Source organism: Puma concolor, chromosome A1 (genome assembly GCF_028749965.1).
Source record: "Puma concolor isolate L17-30 chromosome A1, mPumCon1.1.hap2, whole genome shotgun sequence".
NCBI classification, from domain to species: Eukaryota; Metazoa; Chordata; class Mammalia; order Carnivora; family Felidae; genus Puma; species Puma concolor.
The window spans coordinates 98393771-98405787 of record NC_141667.1 but is presented as its reverse complement, the minus strand read 5'-3'; the positions used below and the strand labels follow the sequence as shown (position 1 = coordinate 98405787).

General features: G+C 36.3%; 1 protein-coding gene across 5 annotated transcripts in view; it reads right to left on the bottom strand.

Annotated features, from left to right (window-relative positions):
- The window catches only part of AP3B1 (adaptor related protein complex 3 subunit beta 1), a 267105-nt gene that overhangs the window by 161113 nt on the left and 93975 nt on the right, over positions 1-12017 (bottom strand). The window lies entirely within an intron of this gene.

Here is a 12017-nt window from a genome sequence, read left to right as displayed (position 1 = left end):
GATGTAGTACTTTTTTTTTTTTTTTTTTTTGCTATTGTTGCCCTTAACTGATGAGACACACATCCCAAAATATGGTTGCATCTGATATCAAACTGCATATGTTTTCTTCTAGGAATTTAATGGTTTCAGGTCCTACATTTAAGTCTTTATTCCACTTTGTGCTTATTTTTGTATATGATATAAGAAAGTGACCCAGGTTTTTTTGTTTTTTTTTTGTAGCTGTCCAGTTTTCCCAACACCATTTACTGAAGAGACAGTCTCTTTCCCATTGTAGGTTCTTGCCTCCTTTGTCACGAATTAATAGACCAGGAAAGTGTGGGTTTATTTCTGGGCTGTATTCTGTATCACTGATCGATGTGTCTGTGTTTGTGCCGGTACCATACTGTTTTAATTACTATAGCTTGTATAATAGTTTAAAATCAGGAACCATGATTCCTCCAGCTTTATTCTACATTCTCAAGATTACTTTGGCTACTCAAGGTCTACAGAGGTTCCACACAAATTTTAGGATTATTTGTTCTAGTTCTGTGGGAAATGCCACTGGTATTTTGATAGGAATTGCAATAAATTTGTAGATTGCTTTGGGTAGTTTGGATACTTAACAATATTAATTCTTCCAATCCATGAGCAGAGTATATCTTTACATCTATTTGTGCCATATTCAATTTCTTTCACTAATGTCTTAGACTTTGCAGAGTAGAGGTTGTTCAACTCCTTGATTAAGCGTATTCCCAGGTATTTTATTCTTTTGGATGAATTTGTATATGGGATTGTTGTCTTAATTTCTCTGCTGGCACATTGACAGTGTACAGAAACAACAGATTTCTATATATTAATTTTGTATCCTGGAAGTTTAGTGAATTTATTTATTGCTTCTAACAGTTTTTTGGGAGCCTTTAGGGTTTTCTATCTAATATCAGGTCATTAGCAGTACTGACAGTTTTACCTCTTCCTTTCCAATTTGTATGTCTTTTATTTCTTTTTCTTGCCTGATTGCTGTGGCTAGGACTTTCAATACTATGATGAATAAAAGTGGCAAGAATGGGCATCTTGCCCTTATCATGGAGAAAAAGCTTTCAGATTTTCCCTCGAGTGTGATTTTAGCTGTGGATTTGTCATTTATGGCCTTTATTATATTGAGGTATGCTCCCTCTATACCCACTTAGTTGAGAGTTTTTATCATAAATTGTTCTCGAATATGTTCAAATGCCTTTTCGGCATCTGAGATGATCATATGAATTTTAACCTTTGTTTTACTAATGTGGTATGTATCACAATGATTAATTTGTTAAACCATCCTTGCATCCCTAAAATGAATTCCACTTGGTCATGGTTTTATAAGCCTCTTATATATTGTTGGAATTTAATTTGCTAATATTTTGTAGACGATTTGTGCATCTACATTCAACACAGATACAGCCCCCCCCCCCTTTTTTTGTAGTATCTTTGGTTTTGGTATCACAGTATTTCCGGCCTCATTAAATAAATTTGGTAGTTCTCCTTTCTCTTCAATTTTCTGGAATAAGTTGAGGAGGACAGGTATTAACTCTCTTTTCAATGTTTGGAAGAATTCACCTGTGACATCTTCTGACCTTCTGGACCTAGACTTTTGTGTGTCTTTGATTACCAATTCATTATTTATGATTGATCTATTCTGATTTTTATCTCTTCATGATTCAGTCTTCAAAGATTATTTCTAGGGAAATTCCATTTCTTGTAAGTTGTCTAATTTGTTGGCATATAACTGTTTATAATATTCTCTTGTCATCCTTTGTATATCTGTGGCATAGGTTGTAATTTCTCCCATTTCTAATTTTGCCTATTTGGGCTCTTTTTTTTTCTTCTTGATGAGTCTGGCTAAAGTTTGTTGATTTTTGTTTAATTTTTCAAAGAACATGCTCTTAAGGTCATTGATCTTTTCTATTTTTTTAAAGTCTCTGATTTATTTCAGCTCTTTATTATTTCCTTCCGTTAACTTTGGATGTTGTCCTTATCTAGTTCCTTTAAATGCAGAATGTTTGAAATTTCTTTTTTAATGAGGTAGACCTGTATTACCAAGAACATCCCTCTTAGAACTATTTTTGCTTTGTTCCAAATATTTTGGAATGCTGAGTTTCCATTTCATTTGTCTCAAGGTATTTTTTTATTTGGTCTTTGAATTTTTCAATGACCCGCTGGTTGTTTAGTAGCATGCTGTTTTGTTGCCACATGTTTGTGTTTTTCCCAGTTTTCTTCATGTAATTGATTTCTAGCTTCATACCATTGTGGCCAGAAAAGGTGTTTGTTATGATTAAAATCTTAATTGTATGGAGACTTGTTTTGTGGCTTAGTTTTGATATTAGAGTACTACTACACTAACATTTTTTCATATCAGTTTGCATGGCATATGTTTTTCATCCTTTCACTTTCAGTCTGTATATCTTTAGAGAAGTGAGTTTCTTATAAGCAGCACTCAGAAGGGTCATGTGCTTTTATCTGTTCAGCCACACTATGTCTTTTGAATGGAAAATTTAGTCCATTTACATATAAAGTAATTAGTAACAAGTATGTGCTTATTGCCATTATGCTAATTGTTTTCTGATTTTGCAGTTCCTCTCTGTTCCTTTCTTCTCTTTGAGAATTGTTAAATTGATCACTTTCATTAGTGTTAATATTTACATTCTCTTTTTTCATTTGTGTATCTTTAAGTTTTTTTCTTTGTGGTTACCATGAGATTCCCATATAATTTTTTTTTTTTTTTTTTTTTTTACAGAGGGGAAGGAACAGGGGTAGAGTAAGAAGGAGAGATAGAAAGAATCTTAAGCAGGCTCCACACCCAGCATGGAGCCCAATGCAGGGCTCAATTTCACGAGCATGAGATCATGACCTGAGCTGAAATCAGGAGTCCAAAGTTTAACCTACTGAGCCACCCAGGCACTCCTTCCATATAATAGCTTATGTATGCAAGTCACTTTTGAGAGTAAATTAATGTTGAGCACATTCCAGAGCTTTATATTTTACCACCAGCATTTAAAATTTCTGTTGACACATTTTACATCTTTTTATTTTAGGTATCCCTTAACTAGTTAATGTATCTTTAATTAATTTTACTACTTTGTCTTTTAACCTTTGCACTTACTTTGTGTTTGATCCACAACCATTATTATTTATTTACTTTTTCTGGAGATTCTTACTTTTGTATATTTTATTAGTAATTAGTGCCTTCTCTTTTTACCTCAGAGAAGTTTCTTTAACATTTCTTGTAAGACCAGGTTAGTAGTGATGAAATCCTTTGGCTTTTGCATATTTGGAAAGGTCTTACTCTATCTTTGAATTGTAAGTGATAACCTTATAGAGTTAAAAACATTCTTGGTTGGCAATTTTTCCCTTTCAGCACTTTGGATATGTCAAAACTAGTCCCTTCTGGCCTGTAAAGTTTCTAGTGAAAAATCTCCTTATGGTCTTACAGGGTTTCCTTTATTATAATGTGTTGCTTTTCTCTTGCTGCTTTTACGGTTTTCTCTTTATCTTTAGTTTTCACCATTTTAATTATGTTTCTCAGTGTGTTCATCTTGTTACTCTCTGGGATTCCTGGACCTAGATGTCTCTTTCCTTCCCCAGATGAAAGAAGTTCTCAGGCATAATTTCTTCAAATAATTTTTCTGACTCTTTCCCTCTCTTCTCCTTCTGGGACCCCTATAATGAAAATGTTACTCTGCATGATGTTTTTAGAGATGTCCCATAGGGTATTTTCACTTCTTTTAATTTTTTTTTCATTTTGCTGCTTTGGCTGCTGTTTTGCATTGCTTTGCCTTCTAGCTTGCTGGTCTGTACTTCTCTTTCAACCATTCTGCAGCTGGACCTGTCTAGTGTATTTTTCAGTTAAGTTATAAATTGTTTGGTACTAACATTTTCTATCTTGTTGTTGAAGTTCTCACTGTATTTGTCAATTCTTCTCCAGAGAACAGTGAGCACCTTTATCACCACTGCTTTGAATTATTAATCTGGGGGGCGCCTGGGTGGCGCAGTCGGTTAAGCGTCCGACTTCAGCCAGGTCACGATCTCGCGGTCCGGGAGTTCGAGCCCCGCGTCAGGCTCTGGGCTGATGGCTCAGAGCCTGGAGCCTGTTTCCGATTCTGTGTCTCCCTCTCTCTCTGCCCCTCCCCCGTTCATGCTCTGTCTCTCTCTGTCCCAAAAATAAAAATAAATAAATAAATAAATAAATGAATTATTAATCTGGTAGGTTGCTAATCTCCATATCATTAATGTCTTTTTTCCAGGAATTTACCTTGTTTTTGGTTTGAAACATGTTCCTGTTTCTTCATTTTGCCTTCATTTTGCCATATCTGTTTTTCTATAGGTTAAGGAAAATGGCTATCTCAGTCTGAGGACTGGTCATGTGTATAAACTGTCCCATGTGGATCAGAGATGTAATCGCCATCTGGCGATCAGAGCTAGTCACTCTTACAGGCATCATTTACATAGGCTGCATGTGTCCACTGGCTTTCCACTGATAGGGCTGTGGCTGCTGCACAGGGACGTCAGTGTTGGAAACACTCACTTGACTTGGGGGTGGCTCAGTCACTGTGTAGGGTGAGCAGAGTTCAAGCTGCTAGATCACCCCAGTTACAACTCAGTCTCTACTTGGGGTGAGCAAGGCTAACGGCTTTAGTCTGGCCCAGTTTTGGCTGGAATACTGCACATGAGGGTGGGGGTGAGGATGCTTGCCTGGCACTATTGCACCTTAGGTGCTAATGGGGTGAGCAGAGTGTGGGGTGCCTGCATAGCCTAGTTACAGCCCAGGGTGGACAGAGCATTCCCTCCAATGGTACCTGAGTAGAGGGAGAGCACCAAGAACAATGTCCGTCTGCTCTATCACCAGAAAGTTAAGATGAGATTGCAAAAATATTATCCACTAACACTTCCATCCCCAGATAAAACCCCTGAATTCCTATCTCTCTGGCAGACACTTTAAAATAAGTGGCAGGGTGGCTCAGTCGGTTGTGTCTGACTTTGGCTCAGGTCATGATCTCACGGTTCCTGAGTTCAAGCCCCATATCAGGCTCTGTGCTGACAGCTCAGAGCCTGGAGCTCGCTTCAGATTCTGTGTGTGTCTCTCTCTCTCTGCCCCTTTCCCACACCCCCCTCCCCACTCTGTCTTGAAAATAAATATTAAAAAAAATTTTTTTTAAATAAAATGAGTAAGTGGGTCTCCCTTGTTTGTGGTATGCACTAGCAAACTGTTGCTTTTGCACTTGATCTCAGGGCAGGTATGGTTTGCAACTGAGCCCTCTAAGAGCAACATCTCTCTTCCCTATAGCTCTTTGATCACTACAGTTTTTTTGATTCTTTTGGTCTTAGTCCACATTGATTTTCAAAACCAGATTATTTTGGGGGCTTGTCTTTCTGGTGCCAGCCCCTAGGGCTAGGGTGCCCAAAATGGGATACTCCTCAAGGGAGAATCTCATATATGGGGGACCTTCCTAATTGTGGTGTCACCACATCTGGGACAGGGTCATGGGTGAGGCCATGTCTTGGCCTTCCTATCCATCTTAATATGTGTCTTTTGTCTTTTGTTGTGGAAGTGTTAGACACCCAGTTCTCATGTTCTTTTCAGAGGAAAATGATTCTATTTATAGCTGTAAGTTTGCTGTGTCTGTGAGAAGAGCTGAGTTCAGGATCTTCCTATGCTGCTGCCATCTTCAATCCCCCTAAATAAAAAACTCTTAAAACTCAACAATAAGAGAGCAATCAACTAAAAAAGCAGAAGACCTGAGCAGACAACTCACTAGAGAAGATACATAGATGGAAAATACACATATAAAAATAAGTTTAACATGAAATATAATTAGGGAAATGCAAACTGAAACAATAATGAGATAACACTACACTCCTATTAGAATAACCACAATCCAGAACACTGACCACAATAAATGTTAATGAGGATGTGGAGCAACAGGAACTCTCAATTCATTGCCAGTGGGGATACAAAATGGTACAGCCATAGTGGTACAGCCACTATCAAAGACAATTTGGCAGCTTCTTACAAAATTAAATATATTCCTACCAAATGATCTAATAATCAAGATCCTTGCTTGGTTCATATTCGAATGAGTCCACATAAAAACTCAAACTCAAATGAGTCCAACATAAAAATCACACACACAAAAAGCTGGTTTATACCAGCTTTATTCATAATAACCAATTCTTACAGCAAACAATCCTTCAGCAAGTGGGAAGGATGCATACATTGTGGTACATCCAAACAATGGAACATCAGATGGTACTTAAGAGAAATGAGCTATAGAGCCATGAAAAGATGTGGAGAATTCTTAAATGAGTATTACTAAATGAAAGAAGCCAATCTAGAAAGGCTACACAGTGTATGATTCCAACTATATGACATTCAGGAAAAGCAAAAGTATGGAGATAGTAAAAATTATTGATTGCCAGGTTGGCAGAGGGGAGAGGGACAACTAGGCAGAGGACAGGATTTTTAGGGCAGTGAAACTATTTGCTATAATACTACAATGGTGGAGTCATGTTATACAGAAAATGCAACACCAACAGTCAAAACTAATGTAAACTATAGACTTTGTGTGATAATTGATGTATTAATATACATTCACTAACTGTAATAAATGTACCACCATGGTACAGAATGCTGATAATGGGAAAGGTTGAGTGTATAAAGAAAAAAGGAGTACAAATGACCCTTGAACAACACAAAGCCTGGGGCACTGAACCCTCACACAGTTAAAAATTCCAAGTTTAACTTATGATTCCCCCAAACCTTAATGACTAATTGCCTACTACTAATCAGAAGCCTCATCAATAACATAAAGTCAATCAACACATATTTTGTACATTATATTGCATTATATACTGTATTCTTACAATAAAGTTAGAGAAAAGAAAATGTTATTAAGAAAATCTTAAGGATGACAAAATACATTAACAATATTGTAATTACCAAAAAAAAAAAAAAAAAAAAACAAACAAACATGTACGTAGAACCACGCAGTTCAAACCTGTATTTATCAAGGGTCAACTATATTTGGGAACTCTCTGCATTTTCTGCCCTCTTTTGTTATGAACCTAAAACTGGTCTAAAGAATCGAGGGTAATTTTAAAAAAGAACCAGAGGAGGGAAAAAGAACCAGTGAATTTACTACGTGAACCTCTCTCATATGAAGATAGGTCTCTCTTCATTTTGTATGGACCACACCAAATGGTAATATAAAAACATCAGAATAAAATAATCTTTTCACTCTGGTCTAAAATATTTACTTTCAGTAAAAAGAAATGTTATTAGTTTAAATATTAACTTTATGAAGGCAAAAAATACCTTCTACTCCATAAAGTGTATTTATAAAGGCATAGTTTATACATCTTTAAAGTACTGTGATTGGGGCGCCTGGGTGGCGCAGTCGGTTAAGCGTCCGACTTCAGCCAGGTCACGATCTCGCGCTCCGTGAGTTCGAGCCCCGCGTCAGGCTCTGGGCTGATGGCTCAGAACCTGGAGCCTGTTTCCGAATCTGTGTCTCCCTCTCTCTCTGCCCCTCCCCCGTTCATGCTCTGTCTCTCTCTGTCCCAAAAATAAATAAACGTTGAAAAAAAAAATTAAAAAAAAAAAAAATAAAGTACTGTGATTATTATTACACAGACTCACGGAATAAAGAAAAGTGTAAAATTATACTTAAGTAGCAATACTCTATTTTTTAATCTGACACTCCAAACACAAATGTTCCACAAAAACTGTAATAAGTCAGTGTTTAAACCCACAATTTTTTACTCCGAATATAAGCTTTGATTTTAAGAGATCTTAGGATACGGAGAGACTTGCTCATTTTATCTCAATGGATTTACTACGAAAGAAACACAAACTATGATCTTTATGTCAGTTCATAAGGAATAACAAAATATAAAGAAAAAAATAAAATTGACAAAAGTTAAGAACTGCATAATGTAAAATCTGCTTATATATAAAAATTGATGAAAGAATCAAATATTCCTGAAAAACATCTACTTTTGCAACATGTGACCAGTAACACTGGAATCAGTAGAAATAAAAAGCAACTTCAGCTGAGGTAGTCCATGATGTTAGTAAAGCACTTTCACAAGTATCTTACTGGATCCTTAAAACAACCCCATGAGGTAAGCAAAGCAGGTATTCACCATCTTTTTCACAAGATGAAAGACCTGAGGTACACAAGTTTGTATGAATTTATCAATAATCTCACAGACTGAAAGTGGTGGGGCCAGGATTTTACCTCAGAATCATTATTCTTCATCTTGTCATCTTTCTCTCTTTTATTACCTTGGAATTTACAGTAGTCAAGAAAAAGACACTGAATATATCCACTCGCCTTCTGAATTCAGTGATAGCCTGGAGGGCACTAGCACCATCTAAGATTTGTACCAGGACAAAACAATCTACAATCTGCTGTGGACACAGACTATCACCTCATGTTTAAAAGCTATGCAGGGGAATACAACATGACATTCTCATGCAATCCATGATAGCTGTATTAGTATAGTAACAAAATACCACAGATTGGGTGTCTTAAGCAATGGACATTATCAGTTTTGGAGGCTGGCAAGTCCAAGATCAACATGTTAGCATATTGGGGTTCCTGGTAAGAACCTACTTCCTGCCTTGCAAATGGCTGCCTTCTCATTAGGCCTTCACATGGCAGAGAAAGAAAGCAGCAGCTCATTGGTGTCTCTTTAAGGACACTATTCCCACAGTGAGACCTCCTACCCTCACAACTTCATTTAAACCTAATTATTTCCAGGGGCACCTAGCTGGCTCAGTCAGTAGAGAATGCAACTCTTGATCAGGAATGTAAGTTCAAGCCCCACAATGGGTGTAAGAGACTACTTAAAATAAATAAAATCTGGGGTGCCTAGGTCGCTCAGTCGGTTAAGCATCCGACTTTAGTTCAGGTCATGATCTTGGGGTTCATGGATTCGAGCACCACGTCCGGCTCTGCTGCTGACAGCTCAGAGCCTGGAGACTGCTTCAGATTCTGTGTTTCCCTCTCTCTCTGCCCCACCCCTGCTTGCACTCTGTCCCTCTCTCTCTCTCAAAATTAGTAAAAACATTAATATATATATATATATTTTTTTTTTTTAATAAAATCTTTAAAAAAAATAAAGCTAATTACTTCCCAAGTCCTCACCTCCAAATACCATCACATTAGGGGTTAGGACTTCAACATATGAATTTGGGGGAACACAAACATTCAGTTCAGAGATACTATAGCAATATACTGGTGGTATATCTCTAGGATATTGGGTTAGATGTGCCTAGCAAGACCAGAGCGGGTAGGTGATTAGCAATATCGTACTGGCTTAGTTAAATGAGCTATTCAGTATGGATAGCACGCCTTACCAGAGAAATGCATTCACTACGGAAAAAGGGTCACGTTTAATAAAAGTTTAAATTTAAGATTTTTCTCAAAGGAAAAAAAGAAGTCATCTCCCTCCCCCAAAATTAGGTCTATATAAAACAAACCAGGATATGCATAGTGGTTTGAGACTTTTTTCCTTTCGTGTGGTAAATGCTATGCTCTTCACTTTACATGTTTTATATCACAGCCCAGTGACCACTATGCCACACAGGTGGAAGTGTGGGTTTGAGGACCATTGAACACTGAATCTGCCCCCATACATCACAATTACAGAAACACCTGTGCCCAGTAACTTTCTGTTGAGCCACTATGAAAATTCACAATGTTCAATTGCCCACAGCACTTTTCATTTCTTATGACTAAATGATCAGCTCCAATACATAAGAAACAAGCTTTCTGAATGCAGCAGTTTCCAAACTTTGTTACTACGGAATCTAGATCTATATAAGGCATTTTTTCAAAGTTTTCTGAAATAAAATATACTTGTGACAAATGGGGAACTTAAGTAGGGTTCCAAGACATGAGAAAGAATGGTCCTAATCATCTGAAAACTAACTAATCCCTATCTAATGATGGGGAATAAATATTAATTGCTTTTTTGTTAAGCAGAATACATTTTAGAGTGGTTCTCATTCAATCATAAATTATGAAATAAAATTAAAATCAACCTAAGTAGAACTAATCATGACTCCTCATGTATTCATTCTTTCTTTACCTTAACCCCTGAAATAGAGAAAATACACTAGAGAAGGTAGATGTCTACTGAACTGAAACTGAAAAATGTAATTCTCCTTTACGACAATGAAAAAGAAGAACAGGGTTAGAGCAGAGGTTATGAAGTATTTGTGGACATTTCATGGAGAAGGCAATAAATCAGTAAAGTTTCTGTTTTTTTTTAGTCTTATGGGGAACTCTAAAATGTAAACAGAAAAAAAAAAACTATACCGTAGATAAAGTAAGGTAGATAGGGATCCAGAAAACAACAATTTAAAAACTTTAAAAAGCAAAAAATCTAGGTTATAAAAACTCTTTAAATAGAAAATTTTAAAGGGACCACTTATTTTTCATTAACTCCAAAATATTGATATACCTAAATTAAGTGATATCCTTTGAGTCACTGCTAAAAGTTATGTAAGCAAGTTGTTCTAAAAATAATATATGGATAACCGGTCAAATACAGAGCTAACAGTTAGAAGTGACTGCTTAGTGAGTGGAAAGTGGAGATAAGAAGGGGGAAAAGAATATATTTATTACACAATGCAGCAATTCCACTCTTACAGAAATAAAAACATACGTCTACACAAAGACTTTGTGGCACTGTAGGCAAAGGTTACAGCTTCCTGGGTGTACACAAAAGTTTAGAGTTCAAGCGTAAGTACAATCTATGACTGCCAGAGACAAAGAGATAGATAATTTGTGTGTTTATGTGTTACAAAAATTGTATGTTAAATAAAGAAAAAAAAGAAAAGGAATAATTTATAATATTTACCCACATATATACCATTTCTTTCATTCTTTATTCTCTTCTATAGTTATGAATTACCATCTGTTACCAGTTCTCTTGAACCTAAACAATTTCTTGTAGTATTTCTTATATATTTCCCATGTATGAATTTTTCAATTTTGTTCATCTGAAAATGTATCCATTCCATCTTTATTTTTGAAGATTAGATTTGTTCAATACGGAATTCTTTGTTGACAGTTTTTCCTGTCAATAATTGAAAGATGATATTCTATTGCTTTTTAGATTCCACTGTTTCTGATCAGCAGTTAGCCATATCATTGTTCTTCTATATATAATGCAGTTTATCTCTGTCTCTTTCATTGTTTTCTTTTTCCCTTTTGGTTTCAGAAGTTTGACTATGATGTATAGAAGTGTGACTTTTTACTTGTTTTGTTGGAGAATTTGATAAGTTTCCTGGATCAGTGTGCTTGGATTTTCCCCCTTCAACTAAATTTGAAAATTTTCAGTCTTTATTTCTTCAGGTATTTATTCTGTTTCATTCACATTCTTTACTCTCATTCTGGAACTTCAGTTAGAAGCATTTCATTCTGTTTGATATTATTCCACAAGGCTCTCAGACTCTCCACTTGCTTTTTCTGTTTTTCAGACTGAAAAATTTCTACTGATTTACCTTCAGGATTCTTGACTCTTTTACTGCCTCCTTTCAGCTGTTAAGCCCATCTACTATACTTTTCATTTAATCATTGTATTTTTCAGCCCTATATTTTCCATTTGGTTCTTTCTTTTTTTAACTTAAAAAAAATGTTTATTTATTTATTTTCAGAGAAAGAGAAAGCGAGCAAGTGAGGGGCAGACAGAGGGGGAGAGAGAGAATCTCAGGGCAAAGTCCAATGCGGAGCTCAAACTCAAAAACCCTGAGATCATGATAGGAGCTGAAACCAAGAGCCAGACGCTTACCTGAATGAGCCACCCAGGCGCCCCTCCATTTGGTTCTTTCTTATGAAGTCTTCTGTCCTGTTAAGATTCCTCATGTATTCATTCAACACACCGATGTTGCTTTTAGTATTTTGGCCATAGATATAACTGCTTTTATTTACCTGTAATTGCCTTTTCTTGACTATCCTGAGGTGACTTTCTACTTGACTGTTTTTTCTCTT